General features: G+C 46.2%; 1 pseudogene; it reads left to right on the forward strand.

Moving 5' to 3' along the window:
• Window positions 1–411: 411 nt before the first annotated feature.
• LOC127186431 (zinc finger and BTB domain-containing protein 12-like) lies at window positions 412–1,961 on the forward strand (annotated as a pseudogene).
• The last annotated feature ends 23,688 nt before the right edge of the window (window positions 1,962–25,649 follow it).

Genomic DNA, 25,649 nt, shown 5'->3' on the forward strand with positions numbered 1-25,649 from the left:
GGCTCTGGACTTGTAAACAAGCCTCCCCCACTCCAACAAGGCTAAAAGGAACACTGGGAGGCAGGTTAAACAAAAGCCGGATTGGAGGAGGAGTTGGAATGTGGTAAAATAATTTTAAGTTACAGGTGGGAGGCGAAACCGCGACTCTTTTCAGTGAGCCTAAAAACTAGAAGCTTGGTCAGACATGGCACAGATCGGGCCATTTGGTTTTTTGTTGTTGTTTTTGTTTGTTTGTTTTGCACAAACATTTACTGGGGGAGGGGGCATCAGTCCTTCTTGGCCTCTGCCTTCCTCCTGGCCACCAGCAGGCTGCTAAGCTCCTCCCGCTTCCTCTTCACTGTGACTTGCGAGTCCACCCTCTTCTTGATGAACTCGAGCCGGCGCTTGTCCCTGGACACCTTGAGCAGCTCCATGGCGCCGCTCATGGGGTGTGAAGTCGCACATCTCCCTGATCACGTCCCTCACGAACTTGGCGAGCTTGGTGAGGTGCCAGCGGCTGTGCCTTGCCAGCCCGAGTGTGGGGGGCGCCGGTGGGGTGTGGGGGCGCCAGTGGGGTGTGGGGGGAGAGATTGAGGAGAGGGAAATCAGCAGGCAGAACCAGGCCAGAGCAGTCCACTCCTGACACAATGGCCTCTGTCTGGGGTGGAAGTCCTGAGCTTCCAGCTGCCTGGCCACAAGGCCGCTACGCTACAGAACATTAACTAGCTCCGAGCCGAGGAGCTGTTCTGCGAAGTGACCATCTTCGCCTCAAATTGCATGGCCACAAAGTCACTCTGGCTGCCTGTTCGCCTTTCCTCCGGGACCAGTTCTTGCTAAACCCCGGCTCAGAGATGCAGGTCTCGCTGACACACAGCGTGCATTGTGGCGGACCTGCTTTTCTCTTGCTGTGCGGGCGCCCTGGAGCAGTCGGGACTTTGTGAACTGCCTGCTGCTGCCTCCTACATGCAAATGAAGCACTGGTAGAGAAAGGGAGGAACGCCCTCAGCCAGTTCATTGAGCCCAAAATAGGCTTCAAAGAGGATGGAGGCAAGCCTGGTGAGCAGTGTCTGGTTCACCAAGTCCCTCCTCCCTCCCCAGGACCCTAAAGCCAGCACCAGCCCCCACCCCACCTCCTCTACCCTCTCTGCTCCTCTGGCCAGTGAAGCTGGAGTTTCAGCTAGGTGAGGACCTAAAGCTGAAGGCAGAGGGCAAGGATGAGGATGTTTCTGACATCTGCATTGTCAAGGTGGAGTCTAAAGTGGCACACTGGCTCAAACCCCCTGGAGGCCTAGCAGGGGGTCTGGGTATCAGGGCCTCTGTGTGCAGCCATCTGGGGGAGCTAACCCAGAGCAGTGTGGCCCCCATCACTGTAGCCCCACCACAAGGCGTGGTGAAGGGCTGCTACAGCCTGTCAGAGGCCGCAAAGACGAAGGCCTGTTGTTGATCCCAGGAGGCAGGGCCAGTGTGGAGGCCACCTCGGGACTTGTGGAAGCAGTGGTGGGCCGCTGTGGCTGCCTGGGGGCGCGGTGGGGGGGCCAGTCTGGTGGCAGGGGGCGGCTGGGGACCCCTGCCTGGGGGCTTCTTCTCAAGTGGAAACCCCTTAAAGAACACGAAGTGCACCAAATGCCTGGAAGTGTATCAGGGTGTGGAGAAGCTGGTCTTCCACATGCGAACGCAACGTTTCGTCTTTATGTGTCTGCACTACAGCAAGCAGTTCAACCACAGCAGTAGCAACGTCAAACGCCAAGTGAATGCCCGCCACAGCGTCAGGTTGCACTCGTGTGGCATCTGCGGCAAGTGTTTCACTCCAAAGTCCACGCTGCAAGATCTCCTCAACCTGCACTCAGAGCTCAGCCCTGTAGATGTTCCTACTGTGATGTGCGCTTCGCCCACAAGCCGGGCGCCACCTCAAGGAGCAGCATGGCGAAACCACAGCTGAGAAAGTGCTGGAGGCTGGCATGGGCGAGATCCTCATTTGCTGAAGGGCAGGAGGCTGCGTGCGGGGGTGGGGGGGATGGGGGGGTGGGGGGGAGGGGGTTCTGGGCCCAGGAGAAGTGAAGGGCTGGTTCTGGGTCAGGCGTACATTGTAAGCAGGAGGATTGGAGAGAAGATCTTGCCTCAAAGAGTAGAAGAAAAAAGATGGAGCCCGAGACAGGGTTGACAAGGCTAAGGGAATATGGGGTCCCAAAGAAAGATTTCTTTTTGTAGAGGTGCACGAACAGTGTGGAGGGAGGAAAAAAATTGCAAAGGCTGAAAGAACGTTGGAGACCAGCTTTTCGTGGATAAAGCTGCCTCTGAGGAGGCGGGCTGCCGTGGGAACTGGGGGATTGGCAGGATGCAGCTTCCGTGCTCCAGTTTAGAATAGGTCACTGGGGGAGAAGGTGGTAGGGCAAACCAAGTAGAAAGACCCAGGAAAAGACAGGGAGGCGGCTCTTCTGTGCTGGGGAAGTGGGGCGGTAGGTACATGGTTCACCGGAAATGAAAGAGAACGGGGTGGGCAACCTGGGTAGGTAATGAGACATGGGCGTACAGTAGCAAGAACAGTGAGTAGAGAGGGGGTGGGGGGGCCAGGGCACACAGGAAAAAGAACACAAGGAGGGCTGTTGGGGGGAAGGGAGGGGGTAGAGACTTATACAATTTTTAAAAAAAGAAAATGTAATTTTAAGATCTTTTTCCTGGAGTTTGGGGTTTTAGGTTTTCTTTGTTATCTACAAAACAAAACAAAAAAGAAGAGGTACTCCTAGCATATTTAGGGGTGGTCTTTCTGTAGGTGATTAGCAGCTTCCTAGGTCATGTGTTGTTACAAGACTGGAGAGGTAGAAGGCTCAGAAGAAGCCTGTAAAGAAAAATACTTCGGATACAATAAATAAGATTATTCCACAACAAAGGCCTTTTTGTACAATAGGGATATGGAGCCTTGATTGGTTCCTTCACAGATAATATCTTGTCAACATCGGTACATAGTATTTGTTAGAAGGCCTACTGACAGAAGAATAATAGAGTTATGATGAGATTACATCACTAAACCAGAATTTAATAGCAGGGTGGAAAAAGCTCCTGCTAGGATGCATGGGCTTGGATTAACTATGTGATATGCATGTGTTTAGAGGGTCATTATGTAATATGTAGATAAAGGCTAACTGGAAGGGTAGATATGTCGGCTTCAATAAGGGCTATGGCAACTTCAAGTATGGTAAGCAATACAAGAATAATAGATGTGATTGTAGCAGTTGGTGGGCTAATATTTATTAAAAATAAGGTAGCTACGCCAATTACGTGTATTAGTCTGGCAATAATATCAACTGTAAGACAAACTACTAGGGCTTTAGGTTGAATAAACAAGCTTATAGTTTTGATGATAATGAGTATAGGGATGAGTGAAATAGTTGTTCCTTGAGGAAGAAAGTGGGCTAATGAGCTTTTTATTTTCTGTCAAAAACCTAAGATTGCTGCTCCTGCTCATAGTGGGGTGGCTGTGCTGACGTCTATAGGGAGCTGGGTGGTCGGTGTGAACCTAGCATTGCTGCTCCTGCTCAGAGTGGGGTGGCTGTGCTTCTGTCTACAGGGAGCTGGGTGGTCGGTGTGAACCTAGCATTGCTGCTCCTGCTCAGAGTGGGGTGGCTGTGCTTCTGTCTACAGGGAGCTGGGTGGTCGGTATGAACCTAGCATTGCTGCTCCTGCTCAGAGTGGGGTGGCTGTGCTTCTGTCTACAGGGATCTGGGTGGTCGGTGTGAACCTAGCATTGCTGTTCCTGCTCATAGTGGGGTGGCTGTGCTTCTGTCTACAGGGAGCTGGGTGGTCGGTATGAACCTAGCATTGCTGCTCCTGCTCAGAGTGGGGTGGCTGTGCTTCTGTCTACAGGGATCTGGGTGGTCGGTGTGAACCTAGCATTGCTGCTCCTGCTCAGAGTGGGGTGGCTGTGCTGATGTCTACAGGGAGCTGGGTGGTCAGTGTGAACCTAGCATTGCTGTTCCTGCTCATAGTGGGGTGGCTGTGCTTCTGTCTACAGGGAGCTGGGTGGTCGGTATGAACCTAGCATTGCTGCTCCTGCTCAGAGTGGGGTGGCTGTGCTTCTGTCTACAGGGAGCTGGGTGGTCGGTGTGAACCTAGCATTGCTGCTCCTGCTCAGAGTGGGGTGGCTGTGCTTCTGTCTACAGGGAGCTGGGTGGTCGGTGTGAACCTAGCATTGCTGCTCCTGCTCAGAGTGGGGTGGCTGTGCTTCTGTCTACAGGGAGCTGGGTGATCGGTGTGAATGTGTGCAGGAGAAGGACTAGCAGGTCTGTTGATCCGATGAATACAACGTGGGACAGAATTACTCGGGATCATGTTCATCCTTTTGGGGAGTGGGTTAATATTTACTTTATAATAAGTTTAGTTAGTCATTGTAAGAATGAATGCAGTTGGCTCTTAATTAAACATTTTGAAGAGGGGAATAAGATTGAGGGGACTATAATAATGATAATGACTACTGGTGTCTTATTATTGTTTGGGTAATAAAAGAGGCGAATAGATTTTCATTCATTTTGATTCTCAAAGGCTTTGGAGTTTCAGTGATTTTAAAGTTTTAGGGGATGGTGAGTAGGGAAAACTTGTGTAGAATTTTTTAATTGAAATAAGGTAAAGAGTGTAGTTACTGAAGATAGAGCAGCAGTGAATCATGTGGATGTACCTAGTTGTGGCATTTCACTATGGAAAAGTTTAGTCTCTAACTTTAACTTAAAAGGTTAATGCTCTAAGCTTCATAGCGAGTTTAAAGTATGGAAACTGATCAATTGTCAAAATATTTTCGTGATACTATTTCAAGAACAATTGCTATAAAACTGTGATTAGACCCAAAGATTTCTGGACATTGGCAATAGACTACACCTAGGTGATTTGATGTTGCAGTAGCTTGTTTTAGATGTCCTGGGGCTGCATCTGTATTTAGTCCTCATGAGGGAACAGCTCATGAGTGAAGTATGTCTTCAGATGAAATTAGGATACGGATTGGAAGTTATCTTGGAAGTGCAACTCGATTGTCAACTTCTAGTAGGCAGAGTTCAGCTGGTTTTCAGTCATTTGTTGGAGCCATGTGTGAGGCAAAGCGCAGGTCTTCGTGATCAGTATATTGGTGGCTTCAGCATCACTGATGTCCTGTAGCTTACTGTGAGGGCAGGGTTGTCAGCGTCATCTGTTACATAAAGATCTGAAGGGAAGGAAGGGCAAAGAGGATTAGAATTACAGCTGGTTTTCAGCCATTTGTTGGAGCCATGTGTGAGGCAAAGCACAGGTCTTCGTGATCAGTATATTGGTGGCTTCAGCATCACTGATGTCCTGTAGTTTACTCTGAGGGCAGGGTTGTTAGCGTCATCTGTTACATAAAGATCTGAAGGGAAGGAAGGGCAAAGAGGATTAGAATTACAGCTGGTTTTCAGCCATTTGTTGGAGCCATGTGTGAGGCAAAGCACAGGTCTTCCTAATCAGTGTATTGGTGGTTTTCAGTGTCACTGATGTCCTGTAGCTTACTGTGAGGGCAGGGCTGTCAGCGTCATCTGTTACGTACAGATCTGAAGGGAAGGGAGGGCAAAGAGGATTAGAATTACAGCTGGTAAAGTGGTTCAGATTGGTTCACTTCTTGAGCGTCTGGTGTACTAGGATGTGTAGTTCGTGGCTAGTATTAATGAGATAATATAGAGAACTAGAGAACTGATAAAGACAGCGATTATTAATGTACGATCATGAAAGTTTATAAGTTCTTCATAATAGGCGATGAAGCGTCTTGTAAGCCTAGTTGCAAAGGGTAAGCCATATAAGACACAAGATCTATAAATTTACTAGTATCTCATTGACACAGACATAAAAGTTATGAGATTAGATTGAAACCAGTTTTAGGGGCTCAAATCCTTCCTTTCTTCTTTACTTTTACATAAGTAGGCTCTTTGAATGTGTGACATGGTGAAGGGCAGCCATGAAGTAATTCTAGGTTTGTTGATGAAACTGAGAGTATTTCTCATGTGGAAGCAAAAGCTTCTTAGATTATAAAAATCATGATAAGGAAAGCTGTTAGTGAGATAACCGATCTTAGAGAGAAACTACATTTCATGTGGTGTCGGCATCTGGGTAGTTGGAGTAGCATTGGGATTCCTGAAAGACCTACAAAATGTTGAGGGAAGAAAGTTGAGTTTACTCTTACAAATATAGTAGCAAAGTGGGCTTTTCCTGTATAGAGACAGAACACTAGACATGAAGAACAGGGCAAGTCTGCATTCTGATCAAACCCCGTTTATTGAAAACTTTCACAGAGTTTATATAGGCACAGAGGCATGGGCTTTGCGTAAGCAAGGGTTGCTATGGATACCTAACTCTGGAATGCCCCAGCAGGTAGGTATCTACCTTTTCAGCTGCTAATTGCAGGAGAGAAATTCCAGGAAAGTCGTGAAGGATCTGGTTAGTCAGGAAAAAGTTTCTGGAACTGCTGCTCACAGGCAGCTGGCCTTTAATCTGATCTTATCAGTAGTCCTACTGGAAAAGGAGTAGCTGGGGGGGTATCTATAATGACCAGCCCCCACAATAAACCACAACAGGTGTTTAACTGCTGACCTATGACAAGGTCAGCTGGTTTCTGGTGAATGGCAGACTGCTGGAGAAATAGGAAACTAGGCTCTGACAAGATGGCTGAACATTGGCCATGTAGCCTGTCCCCTACATAGGAGGAAGTATAGTAAACCTGCGGCTAATACTGGAAGGGAGAGTAGCAATAGCAGAGCTGCGATGAGTACTGGTGTTTGCTACTGTGTTATGGCAGGTGGCTTTATAGTGATAATGGTGGTATAAAGTTGATAGCACCTAGGATGATGAGACACTGGATAGATGTAGGAAGAAGACGGTTGGGTCCACAGATGCTCCTGCATAGGCTAGGTCTCCAGCTAAAGAGGGATATACCCTTCCTGCCCTGGCTTTTACTTTGCATGATGACAGAAGCAGGAGAAATGAGGAGGTAGGAGTCAGAAGGTTAAATTATTTATTCATGCAAATGCTATATCAGGTACTCCAATTATTAGATGCACTAATCGGTTTCTGAAGCCTCCAATTATTATAGGTATTACTATGAAGAAAATGATAGCAAGTGCATGTGCAGTAACGATTACATTGTATATTTCTAATAGGGCTCCAGGTTGACTTACTTTGGCTCAAATTAAAATGCTTAGGACTGTCCCTACTATACCTGCTCAAGCCCCGATGATTAAGTGTAGGATTCCAGTGTCTTTATGGTTTGTTGAGAATAGTCATAGATTTAGCTTGATTAAAGTGATTGATTTGCATTCAAGAGATGTAGGATGGAATCTTACAGTTCTTGTCAGAAGTTAAACTGTGTGTTTTCTCAGGGCTTTGAACATTCTTGGACTATTGTATAATGAACTTCTTATAGAATTAGCTGAACTATCAGGGGCAGGGTCTGTGTTACGATAGTTACGATAGTTAGGGAAGGTAGGAGGAGGTGGTTTTTGAGATTTGTTTGTAGTGTATGACATGGAGTTGTTATTTGTTGGAAAAGGGCAGGTGAAGGAGACTAAGCGGTGTAAAAGAATATGTTTAGTAAAGCTATCACAGCTACTGCGGTTGTTACGCCTGTGTTACTGTTTTTTAGTAATATTGTGAAGACAGCTCACTTTGGTAAGAATCCTGCTAGTGGAGGAAAGCCTCCTAAGGATAGGAGAATTAGGGACTTTGTGAGTAGTATTATGGGTATTTTATTTCATGAATTGAGTTGATTGGTATGAATGAAAATATTACAAGCTGTGAGGATAATGTAATAGTTAGACTAAGCAGTCTGAGGGTGGAGTTGCTGGGCAGGAGAGCTACTGTTCATATTATGTGGGCGATAGCTGAGTATGCTGTGCTATGTTTGTGTTTGGCTGAGTCCTCTTCACGCTCCAATAAGGACTGAAAGGCTTGTGGTGACAGCTAAGTTAGTATTAAGCAGTTCATGAATTTGAAAGAGGATTGATAAAGGGGTAAATATTTGTCATGAAAGGAGAATTAGGCCTGTGTGAAGGGGAATTCCTTGGGTTACCTCAGGAAGTCAGGAGTGAAACGGGTTTTAATTGCTAGTGCAATAAATTCTGAGAGTTGTGTTGTTGATTTGTGGTTGGAAAGTCCACCTTCCTAATTGTTTGTAGTTAGAATGATGGCTAGCTGAATGATTATTGGGGCTGTTGCCTGGGTGATAAAATATTTTGCTGCTGCTTCTGTGGGTTGTGCTTTTTTTTTTTTTTTTTTTTTTTTTTTTTTTTTTTTTTGGTCAAATTGAAGGGGAATACTTGCTAGCAAGCTTATTTCTAAACCCAGGAGGTTGGTCTGAGTATTGTGACTATTGGTCCAGAAAAGTTGGTGGAATAGATGGTGAGAAGGTTAGGGGAGTAGTTAGTACAGGAAGGGTTTGAACGGACGTTTTCAGGGTATGAGCCCGATAGCTCCATTAGCTGACCTTACCAGGACAAGGTGGAAGGGTAGCACGAATATTTTTGAATTCTTAAGTGCAGGTTCAATTCCTGTCATCCTAGAAATAAGAAGGTTTAAACCTCTATTATTTACTCTGTCACAGTAACTCTTGTCATCCATATTTCTAAGTGTAATGTGGAATACTTGCTAGGGAAGTTGGTAGTGAGATGAATCGTATGCAGAGTGCTAGTGTGAGATGTATCACAGACAGTGTGCTAGTGTGAGATGTATCATTCGCGGAGTGCTAGTGTGAGATGTATCATTCGCAGAGTGCTAGTGTGAGATGAATCATAGGCAGAGTGCTAGTGTGAGATGTATCACAGACAGTGTGCTAGTGTGAGATGTATCACAGACAGAGTGCTAGTGTGAGATGTATCATTCGCAGAGTGCTAGTGTGAGATAAATCATACACAGAGTGCTAGTGTGAGATGTATCATTCGCGGAGTGCTAGTGTGAGATGTATCACAGACAGAGTGCTAGTGTGAGATGAATCATATGCGTCAGCTTTTACTGTCTAAAAATCTCTGTTTAGCTTCCAGGAATGTCCACATAAGCTGTAAACATAGCTGTCAGGAAACAACCTATGGCTGCAGTCTCTCCCCTCAGGGTCATCCCAGGCAATAACAGGCAGAGAAGTTTGTCACTAGGGAAGTGTGACTGCATGCAATTCACAGGCCAAAGAGTTTGATGTATTGGGCATGCTTAGAATCTTACCTTTCAGTGACTTCCTGCTTTGCCCCTTTGTTTCTTTAAACCTCAGCATCTCTTGGAAGTGCTCTACTAAAGGGACAAGATACTAAATGTAACTTAAGGAATTTACACTCCAAGAATAAGAACAAAATCCAGTTCTCAAATGGAATTGGATTGGAAGCCCTGGAACTCTAAGGGATGAATAATCAGTGTCGACACCCCTCTCTCTGCTGGAAAACGACTCACAAGTTGGCTGTAAGAGATGAGCCTCCCAAACAACAGGTTTAATACCTTGATGAACATTACCACCAAGAGCTGTGACTGTAGGTCCCTCTGCAGCTGACCCCAAATTTACCCCTTGGTGTTAAAAGTGCCAATTAAGTAATAAAAACCAAAACATTGGTCAGATGTAATTAGTTTGAAAATAGAGTTTTACAAGGCACCTCATGCCATGCCAAGCAAACAAATTAACCTGTCTGAAGATGCACACAGTGATGTGGACAAGGAGCACAGGGTTCTCAGATTGGACCATCTCTGTGCTGTTTCTTAGTATGTGCTTTTCTGGGAACAGGAAACAGGAAACAAATTCTGGATCCAAACAGTGGATACACAGTTTATGTGATCACCCCCCATCTCATTAAAGATGTCTTTAAAGACTCCAGTTGTTCTAGGCTTGATTGAAAGTGTAACGTATTTTTTTAAAGATATTTATTTATTTATTATGTATTCAGTGCTCTGGCTGCATGTACACCTGCAGGCCAGAAGAGAGCATCAGATCACATTATAGATGGTTGTGAGCCACCATGTGGATGCTGGGAATTGAACTTAGGACCTCTGGAAGAGCAGACAGTGCCCTTAACCTCTGAGCCATCTCTCAAGCCCCCGAAAGTGTAACACATTTTAAAACACAATTTTGATACGAAAAGTCTCCAAAGGCATTGCCAACAAGTTACCCAACATAAAGGCATTTCTTGTTTGGAAGGTTGCTGGGCATTTCTTGGCCCACCTCTGAAAGAGCATCCTTTCAGTGGTTCCCTGGAACTACTAAGGACAAGTGCCCTGTCCTAGGTACCTCTGGGGACCAGGTGGGCTCCTTTGCTGTAGCTCTCTGTTCAGTTTATGAGGACTGAACTCAACCATCTAACCTATTCTGTATCTCTCTGCTTAGTTTATGAGGACTGAACTCAACTGTCTAACCTTATCTGTTTTATCTCCAGACTATGTGGATTGTGTCAGATGGTCAGTGGGGAAAGAGATCTGAACCTGAGGACACAGACTGCATCAAGTCAAGGAGTCATTGCACTTCTATTATTTCTGCGTCTACAGCTTGGGAAGGAGAAGGAAGAGGGAGAGAGATAAGACTGACAGTAATGCTGACGGACAGTCACCTACAGAGGCGCTAGGTCATGTCCTGGCCACTGCTCTAATATTTCAACTCTTTGATCCCGACTTCTCTTACTTCCTTAAGCAAGTATTGCAAACATTATTCCAATATGTTGTTTTAAGTTGGGAAACTCTAACACAAGTAGTCAGGGAATTGACTTATGCCATTGAAGATTGTCCATTAGAGCAACATTTGAGGGCTGCGACTTGAGCAAGCATCCTTCTGCGTAGCCATTAACAGGACGCTCCCTGGTTTCCTCATCATCAGTCTTTGGGATACAAAATAGAGAAAGAGAGGGGAAAGTGTGTGTGTGTGTGTGTGTGTGTGTGTGTGTGTGTGTGTGTGTGTGTACACGTGCACATGTGTGCGCCTGCGCACACGCGCGTGGGATCAATTGAACTACAGATTTTTGTAAAACTACAGTTCTATTGAAAAAATACTAAACTTAGCAATGATATCCCATGGAGGCTACATTGAAACATTAGTGAGGGCTGGAGATATAGCTCAGTGTTAGAGAGCTTGCATAGTATATGCAAGGCCCTGAGTTCAATATCTAGGATGGGGAAAAAACAGAAAGAAAGGAACAAAAAGAGAAGAGGAGGAGGAGGTAAGAGAGTGAGAGAGAGAGAGAGAGAGAGAGAGAGAGAGAGAGAGAGAGAGAGCATTCCTGAAACAAGGTTGTCTCTAGAGATTCCAAACTGGGAGCCAGGATACTGCTTTGAAAATATTTAAATTCTAAAGTTTCCTTGTAAAGTATTAAGAGAAACTGGTTAACTTTTTTTTATGTGCAACTCGATTTCTATCACGTAAAACATAAATCATTTAATGTATCATTTACAGTCTTAGAGAGGCAGACATATTTAATCCAAAGTCATAAACTCAATAATAAATAAAATTAAAAACAGACAAAAACCATGATCAAGCCAAACACACCAGATGCACAAGATATAACAAGACACTCTGGTTGTTGCTACTCAGAGTCGTGATCATCACAAGGATAACTTTCCCTGCACTGTATGCAGCTTGTTAAAAAGCTTGAAAAATATTCCCCCAAAGAAAATACATATGCACACTGTATGAGAAAAGCAAGAATCAAGCAGACAGAACAGCAAGTGGCTCCCAGTTTGCTAAGCAGCAGCCAGATCTAGGGATAGCACACTCTAGACAATGGCTTCATCCGACCAAAAAAAAAAAAAAAAAAAAAAGTTGTAGAAAAGCTATTGTAGAAAGAAAAGAATTAGCCAATCGCTGTGATTTGAGACCATCTTGACATACAAAGTGAGTTCAGGACAGCCAACGCTACACAGAGAAACCCTGTCACAAAAAACAAAAGGAAGGAAGGAAGAATTGTATTGACTGCTAACAGCTGGGTGGCCCTAGGGCCTCAGTGTCACAGCAGCAGGAAGAGGAAATGCAGGCGCCTAGAGGGCTTGGTGCTACAGGTGCAGACATTCATTCTGAGCCAGAACAGCCACTGCTGCTTTTGTGGCTGCAGAGCTTTTACCGAATTTGAGTGTGGGGTGGGGGAACAGGTTGAGACAAGGTATCTGTGTGTAGCCTTGGCTGTCCTGGACTCACTTTGAAGACCAGGATGGCCTTGAATTCACAGAGATCTGCCTGCCTCTGCCTTGCTGAGTGCTGGGATGACAGGCATGCGCCACCATGCCCAGCTTTTTCCAAATCTTGATGCCATTTTTATACTCTGTGGGGACAAGGCAAGGGAAGCGTGTGGACTCCATTGGATTATAATGTGTTTGTAGATGATGGGTAGGGTGGGGTATTAGAGGAGGGCAAGACATGTAGGAACATGCAGCCTAGTGAGACTATGGCACAAAAATAACTGACTTGTTTTCATTATTCATTACTCATTAATATACAACAACCAAAAGCAACTGGGGAGTTTACATACTAAAGTAATAAATAATAAGAGGTTCAATTCATCTGGCAGTTAAGCTGCAGGAGTCCGGTGTGGTGGCACCCGCCTTTAATCCCAGCACTCAGGAGGCAGACCCAGGCAGATCTCTGTGAGTTCAAGGCTAGACTGATCTACAAAGAGAGTTCCAGGACACTTAGGTCTATCACACAGAGAAACCCTGTCTTGAAAAACCAAAGCCAAAACCAAAACCACCAGCTGATCCCTGGGATACTGGGGATGAATAATTGGACTTTCTTTGTTTAGAGGTGGTAAAAATAAGGCCGCAGCTAGCCTCTGTGGTGCACACCTGTAATCCCAGCACTCGGGCACTCAGTAAGGCAGAGAGGGGCCCACAGATTCCTGTGAGTTTGAGGAAAGCTTATTCTATAAAGTGAGTCCAGGATAGCCAAAGGTACAGAGAGAAGCCTTATCTCAAAATAATAAATAAATAAATATAAGAACACAAAGACAGGGGGAGCAATCAGCTAGGCTCTCAAGGCCTGTTCTCCAAGCTTTGCAAGCCTCAAGTGCATCATAAATGGGGTGATTCTGGACAACAGAGATGGCAGGTTTGGCCTCAAGGCAATGGGTGGATGAGGCCTCTCAGAGGTGCCTTTGTCAGGGAGACAGCCTAGCACAAGGAGCCATGGTGCTTTCAAATACTTTACAGTGTGGTCCCTTTTCAAATGTCCGCCAGTGTAGGAGAGTCAGGCGTAGGGTAACTGAGGTGGAAAAGAAGAGATGTGTGTCCCTCACAGTGAGGCTTCAGAACAAATCTTGTCATTTCCAACTCAACATTCCTATTTTGGGGGATAGTTCCCAGGGGCTGATAGTGTGGCTGCCGTTCCTTACTTAGTATTCCCCGCGTGTACTCACGTATCCTACTTTCTTCTCCCCACACACACCCTCCTGCTGGAAGCACAGCTTCCCTGATGAGCTCCACTGTCTGAGTACACGAAGTATAGAGAGTTAGATCACTGGACCTTGTTCCATTGCGTTTCCACACGCAACGAGGGACAAAGCTGCCTCGGCATAGTTCAAGGCCTTTTCCACCTGACCAACAGAATCAGTGGACTGTACCTTAATAAGAGCCTTTTGGTTTTATAAAAGGCTCCTCACCCAGAGTTTGAACTAGAAAACAAATAGATATGTAGCTCTCCCTGCCATCTGTAGCTCATTTTCCATGGTTTTAGGTACCTGTGGTCAATATGGTCTGAAAATGTTAGGAGAAAAATAAAATTATGAGAGAAATAAAAGTCCTTGAGCTTGTACATTGATTCATACCTTTCTATTGTAATTTCCTTACGTTTTATTTACTAGTTGTTGTTAATGTCTCTCTGTGCTTAACTGCATATTAGAGACCTGAATGTATATGAAAAACAGTGCAAATAAGGCTTTGAACAATCTGCAGCTTTAAGGACTGCTATGGGAGCTTGGAGATGTTGGGGACGATAGGCCATATGTCCAATGATAAGCCATCTTGTCTAAGTCTGCACCTTTAAGTCTTTGTCTTTCCCAGAGCTTGCCTTTCACCAGAAACTAGCTGACCCTGCTGTGGGTCAGCAGTTAGAGTAAAGACAGATAGGGACGGAGCGACCCTGTTGTGAGTCAGCTAGATGAAGACAAAGCAAGATACCCTATGTGGCAGGACATTATGACCCTGCCTGGAATTCCCTATGCTTTGAGAAAGGCCTGCAGCTGGGTTGCTATAGCAATATGCTACCCTGCCTTCTGAACTATAAAAGCTGCTGCCTGACTAATAAAGTTTGAGAGTTTGAACAATCAGACTTGTTCTCCTTTCTTGTGTCTTACATTCTCAACAGGTGACCTACCTCCCGAGTTTTAGTCAAACCCCGGAGGTCGGGTCATGGAGCTTGGAGCCCATCTTCCTTGACTAAAAGGGACCTGGTTCAAGTCCTCTGCACTTACTATCTCAAGTTGCCACTAGTTCTGTTGTTGTTGCTTTGCTTTGGGTTTTTTGAGACAGGGTTTCTCTGTGTAGCCTTGCCTGTTCTGGACTTGGTTTGTAGACCAGGCTGGCCTCAAACTCACAGAGATCCTCCTGCCTCTGCCTCCTTGAGTACTGGATTACAGGAGTGTGCCACTGCATTTGGCTAAATTGCCACTAGTTTGAGACAAGTGAGTGCTTACAAGTGGAATACACATGACAGCTGCCAGTACAGCTCAAAGCTTCGATTTTGCAATTTTCTGTTTCCTTCTTCCCTAGTGGTCTGGCAAATCCATTCCCATACAATGCAAAACATGCGTCAGAGTTCACAGGTCTGCTTCCACATGTGGGTCTTCATGCCTGTGTTTCAACCTCAGCATTGATAGTTCAGCACCTTGATAACTGCCTTCCTGCATTATTTGTGACTTTATACCTCCTACCTATCCACCCTTTTGTGTTTCATTGATAACAGGACCTCACTAAAGGGAGAGGTAAACTCAAGGCTCTAGTTCACCTTCATAAAATAGGCCCAAAGCTGAGAATCAACCAGGAGAACAGCTTTGGGGGTTATGCACTTTGTCTGTGTTTCTGCCAATCGACACAGATACTCTAGCACTGACAGTTTGGCCAAAGATACCTAGAAAGCACAGGGCTCCTTATAGCCTCTGTGGCAGCCATGGATCAGCTTTACAGCCCGAGTTCTCCCAGTCTAGAACTGTGCATTAAGATTCTGGTTCTAGACAGTGGCTGCTGCTCCAGAAAAAAATCACATACCTTCACCTTGCAAAAACACCTCTGTTTTCCCATTTGATTTATTAGTGAAAAAAAAAAAAAACTCACACACATACTCTTATTTTAAAATTTTTTATTTTTTTTATTAATTTATTCTTGTTACATCTCAGTGGTTATCCCATCCCTTGTATCTTCCCATTCTTCCCTCCCTCCCATTTTCACCTTACTCCCCTCCCCTATGACTGTGCCTGAGGGGGACTTCCTCCCCCTTTATATGCTCATAGGGTAGTAAGTCTCTTCTTGGGCACATACTTTTAACTACTCTCAGCCCTACCATTAAAACTGAATGAATCCCAACTTTCATTAACAATGATACCTTTGGAAATGAATACAGGACAAAACTCTTACTCATTAATAAATCAAAATTTCCACACAATATAATTGAAACAGGCATTTGGATGCAGTGGTGCACACTTTAATGCCAGCACTTGGGAGGTAGAGAAAGGTGGATCCCTGAGTTTGAGGCCAGTCTGGTCTACAGAGGGAGTTCCAGGACAGCCAGGACTACACAAAGAAACCCTGTATCAAAAAAAACCCAAAACCCACCTTTCTGGCGGTGACGAGCTCCCTACGAGAACATGCCTCTCGCAAAGGACCTATGTCCTTCATCCCTCTCCAGAAGAAGAGAAGAGGAAACACAAGGAAAAGCACCTGGTGCAGAGCCCCAGGTCATACACTATGGACGTGAATGCCCAGGCTGCTATAAATCACCACGGTCTTTAGGCATGCACACACAGTCATCTTGTGTGCTGACTGCTCCTACAGGAGGAAGAAACAGACAGTACCTAATTGAGATACTAATTTATATAAATATCAAACCAAAAAGCAAAACCAAAAAAAGTGTGGTTTTTTTCTCCATAGCGGCTATGTGTTAACTAATTTCCCTCCTCTCTCTTTAAGTACTATATATAGAAAGGTGATCCACACATCAGTTTCTTCAGATGACCTGAACTCTCCACCAAGCCTTGGGAACAAGAACAGTTGCTTGCAACATTCGCTGTTTTCTGATGCTCACTGAATACTCTGCGTTACCCAGTGCTCCTTGGCAGCTGACCTCAGATAATAACTGTGTGGTGGGCAGCATGAGGCACACAGGTGCGGGGGGAGCAGCTGTTAGGATTTCCATAACTCTCCCGAGGAGGGATAGTCACAGACGTGTCCAGAGAGGTGCATGTTTCCTGGGTGATTCTAAATGCAGCCAGGCTCAAAAAGATTAACCACCACACTGGTAAGGTGCGTTTGCTCACAAGTTCATCTGCCCCACTCCTGTGCCCACTGTGTACAAAATCTGGGTGCTGTAAGGCTGATCTGGACTCTGAGTGCTTTCTCTTGCTTATTTGCATTCTTAGCCCAAGATCTAGGCGGTCAGTAAATGAATCCAAGGAAAGACTGAGGACCAAGGCCTGTGCAGGAGAGAGGAGAGGAAAGCAGCTGCGGCTTCCCTAATGTTGCAAGAATAGCAGATGTAGTACATGTTGTTGGACCCTAGCCCAAAATGTTGGACCCTGGGAGTCCAGTTCAGTAAGGGGGTCTGCGAGAAACCCCTCAAGTCACACCAGCTGAGAGGTATACGTAAAATCTATTACTGACACAGCAGAAGTCCCAATTGTAGATGTGTCAGGGTCTCTCAGCACTAGGGAGGCAAAGGATCCCGACTGCAAGCCAGGGGGAGGGTCTGACCTTTAAACTGATTGGTTGGGCTGCTGTATCTGAGGTATGTGGGCCAGGTTAACTGGGGGCAGAGAGCAGGCCCTGTGGGGTCTTTCCCCATGGGTGTCTTCCTAAAGCTGCAGGTGGTGTTTTGTTTTGCTGGTTTCTAGGAACTAGGGCAGAGGTCAAACAGCCCTAGCATGGCCTTATTTTTCAGGCTTTTCAATGTCGCTCTCTGCATTCCATTTTTGCTTCTAGAAGTACACGAATTATGCCCTACAAATAAATGCCAGTCACCCTGCTGTGTAGGATCTCATTAGTGACTGGCCATCACCATCAGAGCTCACCCTCCCCACACCCTCTCCTGGCAGCAGACTTGTGCTTGGCTCTCAGCCTGGCCCTTTTCTTCACTGCCCTCTGAGCCAGATGGGCAGTTCACTGTCCCCACCAGGTAAGTGGATGTTTCTACAGAAGAGTGCTCTTTCCTTTACCTGTACACCATCCCTGTGGGAGTAGGGAGCTGTCAAGCGTGTTCCTGGGAGAGCTGAATTTAACAGAAAAGAGATACTTAATCCCCTGCCTTCCCTGAGCTAGAGTCACCTTCCTGTGGGATGTGATGTAGTAGAAAAACACAAGGATGGAACTTAACAGACAGTGTTTGCCTAACATGCGTAAGGCCCTAGAAGTGATGCTCAATATCACAAAAAATACAGACAAAAAGTATGCAGAAAACCAACAACGCATTAGATGTCATCATCCCTCCATCCTCCATGACTCAGCTAAGTATGGCTCAGTGGTCAGCGCGCTTGTTGCACAGATAGGAGGACCCGAGTTCAGATTCCAGCAGTGTGGCCCTATGTGCCGGTCACCCCAGCACTATGAGATTCCAGCAGTGTGGCCCTGTGTGCGGGTCACCCCAGCAGTATGAGACTCCAGCAGTGTGGCCCTGTGTGCGGGTCACCCAAGCACTATGAGATTCCAGCAGTGTGGCCCTGTGTGCCTGTCACCCCAGCACTATGAGACTCCAGCAGTGTGGCCCTGTGTGCCAGTCACCCCAGCACTATGAGACTCCAGCAGTGTGGCCCTGTGTGCGGGTCACCCCAGCACTATGAGATTCCAGCAGTGTGGCCCTGTGTGCCGGTCACCCCAGCACTATGAGACTCCAGCAGTGTGACCCTGTGTGATGGTCACCCCAGCACTATGAGACTCCAGCAGTGTGGCCCTGAGTGCGGGTCACCCCAGGACTATGAGACTCCAGCAGTGTGGCCCTGTGTGCCGGTCACCCCAGCACTATGAGACTCCAGCAGTGTGACCCTGTGTGATGGTCACCCCAGCACTATGAGACTCCAGCAGTGTGGCCCTGAGTGCGGGTCACCCCAGCACTATGAGACTCCAGCAGTGTGACCCTGTGTGCCGGTCACCCCAGCACTATGAGACTCCAGCAGTGTGGCCCTGTGTGCCGGTCACCCCAGCACTATGAGATTCCAGCAGTGTGGCCCTGTGTGCCGGTCACCGCAGCACTATGAGATTCCAGCAGTGTGGCCCTGTGTGCAGGTCACCCCAGCACTATGAGACTCCAGCAGTGTGGCCCTGTGTGCGGGTCACCCCAGCACTATGAGATTCCAGCAGTGTGGCCCTTGTGTGCGGGTCACCCAAGCACTATGAGATTCCAGCAGTGTGGCCCTGTGTGCGGGTCACCCCAGCACTATGAGATTCCAGCAGTGTGGCCCTTGTGTGATGGTCACCCCAACACTATGAAATTCCAGCTGTGTGGCCCTTGTGTGCTGGTCACCCCAGCACTATGAGATTCCAGCAGTGTGGCCCTGTGTGCAGGTCACCCCAGCACTATGAGATTCCAGCAGTGTGGCCTTTTTTTGCGTGTAACCCCAGCACTAGGGTGAGACAGAGAAACAAAAACTGATGAGGCTTCCCGGGTGGCAGCCAGCCAAACAGTAGTGAGGTGCAGGTTGAGAGACTAGGAGGTCAAGGCCGGAACATCTTCCTCTGTCGTCCCCACGTGTGCAGATGGACACTAACGGGCAAGAGCAAGAGTCAGGGTTTTTGGAAAACAATCACAGTCTCTAGTAGTAGAGACTGAAAGGTATCCCAGACTGTCTGAAGAAGGAAATATGAGTGTCCTATTGTTCTAGAGAGCAAGCTCACAATCAGTTGCAGATCAGAGCCTCTCACCCACATGCAGCCCCACGGAAGTGTGTAGACGCCCAGAAATGGCCCACAGACAGTCCATCGCCAAAGCCCAACCCAACATGGGTGACAGCTCACTAAGCTGGAAACTGGAGCACACTGCACAGCCTGGAGGCAGCTCAACAGGTTGGAGAGTGTCCTCTCCAAAACGACTCGGTTGGTCTAAATCTTTTCTGGCAGGTGTCTCTGCTTTCTTTGAGGCTGTTGGTGTGGTTTAGAGTCTTTGCAGCTAGGCTCGTCTGAGAGCCTTCTTTGCAGCTGTTCCTCAGGTCTAGGAGGGACTCTCAGGTTTTCCTGCTTACTCTGACTGGGCGGCAAATCTGGTCAGTTTCATGGACATCCTGAAACTATTTTAAGTCGTTTACTTCCCTGCTTCAGGAGCTTCCCTGCCAGACCTCTGAGAAACTGTTACTCAATAGAGGGCAGGGGTGGAGTGGGCGTGGCAGTGCACAGCAGGGTTAGAGTGATAGAACAGAGAAATGATGTGATTGTAATCTCAAAAAAAATTGTAAATATATAAACAATTACTCATCAGTCCGAAAGAACCAACCTTTGAAACATGCTACAGCTGATAAATCTCCAGAGAATTATGCTGAACAAAGAGCCACTGGTCTGAAACATACGTAATTAAGTTCCTTTGTTGCTTCTTAAAAGATTACATTTTAGAAACAGGGAACAGGTCATTTGTTGCCAGAGGCTAGGAGATGTGGGAACCCCCCTCTCTGACACAGACATTTACTAGCACCTTTTTATTCTCCCCCCCTTCACCTCTTGGTATTCAGGGATGTGCTGGAGAAACAACCATCTCATCTCAACTAAAATGGAAACAGAAATGCTGAGCGTGGTGGGAGGAAACAATGCCCGCAGTGCTGAGGAAGCTGAGGCAGGATGAGCGAGAGTTTGGGGCTAGCCGAGGCTATGTACAGTGAGACTCTATCAAGAACAGATTAGAAAGAAGGAAGTGAGGAGGAAAGGAGGAAGAAGAGAAGGAAAATTAAATAAGTTACCACATCCTTGTTGTGCCAGAGCAAAATGAAGAGGAGAGCCTGGGGTTACTATCCAGTGATCCCACTGCATCATGGAGGAGAACTGGCCTCAGTAACAAAGCAGCAGCAGCAGCAGCAGACCTTTCCCATAGGAGGAAGTGCTGTCTGCTCTCAACTCTACCATGATCTTCATCCACTTCCTTGGAGCCATTGAACTGTCCAGGGATTTCAAACAGGGCTCAGACCCTCCCCTCTCCTCATCTATGCTGCAACGCCAGACCCTCTGCCAATCAACACAAACCTCTCTGTGATACCACACCACTAAATTTCATGAGGGGGTCCTTTATGTAGACATCAGAGGCTCTGCAATGGACTACTTCAGAAAACAGCTGGGAACTCCACCATGAGTGGCCAGTGCCTCCTTCTCTTTGACTTTGTTTATGTATTTGGGAGGACTGACACTAAAGCCATGTACCATGGATGCCAGGCAAGGCTGCATCCTTCCATTCTCTCCAGTAATGCAATTTATTTATCAGGCTGAGGCTGGAACCCGGGAGTTCATGTCTGCCAGGCAAGTGCTTTCCCTCTGAGCCACACGCTCATGCTCTCACTAGCATAATTTAGATGGCACTTTGCTAGTGAGGAAAAGTTTAGCCAATCTCAACCTGAGAAGTTATGTCAGGCCTTTGATGACCCCTGGACAAGAGTTCTACTGAGGAATAATTATAAGGACCAAACCACTCAAGGTGTGAGTTGACTTTTCTCAATCTTCGCCTGTTCCTGTTCAATACCCTTGAGAACACAGAGTTCTGAAAGGGATGCGGACCGCTGAGGACTTTATAAACCAGAGACTCATTACTCTTTGCACCTGCCCGTGTGGTACTCTGGTGTTGTCCAGGAAGAAAAGGCCTCATGGGCGTAGATACTGACTCATGCAAAACCACAGACAACAAGTAAAGTTTGATTCCCTTTTCCAACGATACTTAATCCAGATTCCATTCTGTCTTCATCACGGCCCGAAGCCGTTCTCTCCACTGGGGTTATGACCATTGACACCATTAGATCCAGGTGCTCAATATTAACTTCCTTTCTCATGAGAAACCCAACAACGCACCTGGCCTTTTGTGCAGAGGTTTACTGGACTTCCTCTCATGCTGTATTTCTCTCAGGTTCTTAATTGGGAGCTCAAGGAGTTGTGATTCCTCATGAGTCTATTCTAGTAAGTGTAGATGGTGCTTTACTACTTAAAAACCAAGTAAAGGTTTAAGACTGATTTTGCATTATTTATTAAGACCTAAGCTCAGGAGAAACAGAAAACCTTCAAAGAGGAATTAAAATATGCTGCAACAACAACAAAGCCTCCTTGCTTCTGGCACGCTGTCCCATAGGAAGGCAAATTTCATTATGTAAAAAGGACAAACATGCAGAATTTCCCAAGACTGACAAAATGACCTTGAGCACTCCTGGGACTCGCTGTATGTCACAGGTATTAACCTTTCTCACATCAGACCGTCTTTCCATGAATTATGTCCTTAGTTCCTGGACCCTTAGTCCTTAGTCCCTAGGACAATAAACTGGGACCTAAATACAGCTCTGCCACGGCACTCAAACAGGAGCACCTCATTAACAAAACCCATTCAATCACTTGTTCACAAACAATCTAAATTCAGGGAGTATTCATCAATTACGTGAGACTCATCTGCGGCCCATTTGCTTTCCTTCTAGTCTGTTTTTAATTGGCACAATTATAGATATTTATGGCGTACAGAATGCTAGTTGCATAGATGTGTACAGTGTGAGATGATCAAGACTGAGTTACGTATGCAGCACCTCAAATAGTTTTCATTTCCGTTTTAAGTTTGTTTTTTAAAAAATGTTTGTTTTATATTTAATTGTATGTAGGTGGTGTTTTAAAGGAAAAATCTTCTGTCAGGGGCTGGAGAGAATGAATGCTCAGCAGTTCAGAGCATTTACTGATCTTGCATAGCACTGGAGCTCTTACTTCCAAGCACCCCTGCTTGGTGGCTCCCAACTGCCTATAACCCAGCTGCAGGGATCCAACTTCTCCTTTTGACCTCCTTGGGCACCTGTACTAGCGTGTGAACAGACCCTACACACAAATGCACGCATGCACACATCATCAAAATATAGTAAAAATACATCTATTTTTTTTTTTAACTGGGGAGAGCGACATCAAAGTGGAAGTTTAGGCCAGTGAGATGGCTCGGCAGGTAAAGGCAACTTGTCACCAACCCACCAACTCAGTTTAGTCCCCAGGACCCACATGGTAGAAGGAGAGGAACAATTCCTAAATGTGTCCTTGTAAGACTGAGACCTCTAGAGAGACTTCTAGTCTATTCCCGGATTCCTCACTAAGAGATTGAGTCCGTTGTCGATGCAAATGCATAGGGATAGGAATTTATTGAGCCATCGCGATGGGGTCTGTCCAGATCTTTTAAGCTGCAGACCCCGAGAAACAGAGGCACAGGCTTTTTATAGGTTTTACACAAATAAATGAGTTTCGCAGTATGTGATTGGTTGGCATTTGGGCAGAAAAGCTGCAAACAGGGAGTTACAAGTCTTGGCATTTGATGGTTGGATATGGGTGGAGGGGCAACTTAACCTATGGAAAAGACTGATTGAAGCAGTCACAGGGGGCATTTAGGAACTTTTTTAGTTGAGGAGGGGTAGTGGAAATTTTAAACACAGCTGGTTGTCCTTGAGTCCAGCTGGACCCTGAGCACAGACTGAGACCTTGAGTCAAGTTGGACTTTTCAAGGCTTTTCCCCTTTCTGCCACACACACACAGTGATCTGATATCTGTCTGTCCTTTGTTCAAGCTGGACCCTCTAGAAATTTACATGCTTTGGCCTTAATGGGGGTATTTAAGGGAAGACTGAGTAGGCCGACTTTTACATTTTCCCAGACTTTGGCCTTAATGGGGGTCCATGGGGGGCTGGTTCCTTCATCCTCTGACCTCTGCACACCCATCATGGCACCTGCGCATGGCCCCACCTCTCTTCACTTTCTCTCCTCCCTCTCTGTCTCTCCCTCTCCATCTACACACACACACACACACACACACACACACACACACACACTTTTTAAATGTTTTAAAAGAACATTCAAATGCAGAAACCCTGAACCTCAGTAAACACTTCAGCTGACTTATTTGTCAAAAAAGGCCACATAATAACACAGAAAAAAGAACTCAAAGAAGGAATTGTTAACTGTAAGAGACAAACTCCTAATTTGAAATAAAATAAAAGCCAAATAGGAAAAATTAAAGCATTCATCGTAGATAAATATTTGGCTCTTTTGGAGGTAATTGACTGGTAATGCCACAAAATTAAATATGGAACTTAGCAAAAATGCTTCTCTTGGCATTACACATAATAGCAGGAATCCATTGGTAATACTGTTAAATCACCATAAGCAGGCGAATTTTAGAGGATTTGCTGAGGGTGCTTCCAACACGATCCATACCTGCCTGTGACACAACCCTGGCAAAACTGTTTAGGTCAGACACGCATGATCATCAAATGTCAAGGACCCTCTGAACACTGCAGGTGGATCTGACATGAGTGCTCCTTCACTAGGTTAGAAATGCACTCTGATTGCTGTCCATTTATTATCAGAGCAGATTGAAGCCCCTCTTTGCCAGAGAACTCTCAGTCTAACCATGGCAAAAACATGAAAACAGATAAATCCTTTTGTGTGTGTGGTGCATGTGGACACGGGTGTGTGGGTGGCTTATATCTCTGTCTAAGGGAGGCCAGAGCAAGACATCAGTTCACCATGTATCACTCTCAGCCTTTGTCCCTTAAGACACAGCCTCTTGCTGAGCCTGAAGCTAGGCTGGGACTCAGCCAGCATGTCCAGGGATCATCCTGTCCTCTTCTCCCCCGGCACTGGGGTTAAGGCATGTGCACTGCTGTGCCTGGCTCTGGGGTTATGGGCATGTGCACAGCTTTGCCTGGCTCTGGGGTTAAGGCATGTGCACAGCTGTGCCTGGCTCTGTGGTTATGGGCATGTGCATAGCTGTGCCTGGCTCTGGGGTTATAGGCATGTGCACAGCTGTGCCTGGCTCTGGGGTTATGGGCATGTGCACAGCTGTGCCTGGCTCTGGGGTTATGGGCATGTGCACAGCTGTGCCTGGCTCTGGGGTTATGGGCATGTGCACAGCTGTGCCTGGCTCTGGGGTTATAGGCATGTGCACAGCTGTGCCTGGCTCTGGGGTTATGGGCATGTGCACAGCTGTGCCTGGCTCTGGGGTTATGGGCATGTGCACAGCTGTGCCTGGCTCTGGGGTTATGTTATGGGCATGTGCACAGCTGTGCCTGGCTCTGGGGTTATGGGCATGTGCACAGCTGTGCCTGGCGCTGGGGTTATGGGCATGTGCACAGCTGTGCCTGGCTCTGGGGTTATAGGCATGTGCACAGCTGTTCCTGGCTCTATGTGGCTTCCAGGGATTCGGAAGCAGGGGGCCAGGCTTGAGCAGTGAGTGCTCTGACCACTGAGCTAGCTCCACAGAGTCTTTTGTCTTTTCACCTTTGGAAATCCTGAACTGAAAGGGATAATCATTGTACTCCTAATTTTAACAAGAACTTAATTAAAACTTTGTCTTTTACTCAGAAATGCCTCATGTAGCGTTCCCCCAGGAGAACAGAAGATGCACAGAACACTAAGATGCAGTCATCAAAGCTGTCACAAACCTTACGTTCTACACCTTGAAGCATTACCAGCACCTCTAATGGTTGTGAACACCCCAAGTGCCCCCAGAGCACCCCTTTATTAACTAATAACAGATTGCTCCGTGTTTGGAAATTTGCTGCTAATCTTATATCCTACCTATTCCAAGTTGAATTGTTTCTCCTAAGATGATGTATTCAAATCCAAACCTGTCAGTGTGACGTCAGTAGAAACGGGAGTTTTCCAGATGCAATCAAGTTAATATTACAACCCGGACACACCGGGTTGTACTTGGCCCCAAAACTCCTCCACAGGCATCTTGATGCCTTTGCACACCAAGGCACACATAGGAAGGAAGAAGGGTGTGGGATAGGAAAAGGCCCAGGATCACCAGTGGCTCCCAGGAACCACTGGGAGTTAGGCAGAGGCCAGGGCAGATCCTTCTGTAGAGCCTTCAGACACCACATGGCTCTGTGGCAGTGTGGCTTCAGCCTGCAGGGTAAGAAATAACCTTCTGTTTTATTTATTTATTTATTTATTTATTTATTTATTTATTTTTATTTTATATGCATTATATGTCTACGGTTGTCAGATTTTGAAGTTACAGACAGTTGTGAGCTGCCATGTGGGTGCTGGGAATTGAACCCGGGTCCTCTGGAAGAACAGTCAGTGCTCCCAACCACTGAGCCATCTCTTCATCTCCCTTCTGTTGTTTTAAGTCACCCAGTCTGTGACATTCCCTATCTCCTATATTTCTCTTAACTAGAGGGTTTTTTAAGGCCAGAAACAAAAATCCCTCTATTGTTCTATCTATATTTAATTAAATATATTTTTCTGTGTCCATTTTGGCTTTCTAAGAATGCATTAAATATATTATTTGGGCAATTTCATTACTTCATAATATAACTATCATTTTGATTCATTAAA

The sequence above is a fragment of the Acomys russatus genome, unplaced genomic scaffold, assembly GCF_903995435.1.
Source record: "Acomys russatus unplaced genomic scaffold, mAcoRus1.1, whole genome shotgun sequence".
Taxonomy (NCBI): domain Eukaryota; kingdom Metazoa; phylum Chordata; class Mammalia; order Rodentia; family Muridae; genus Acomys; species Acomys russatus.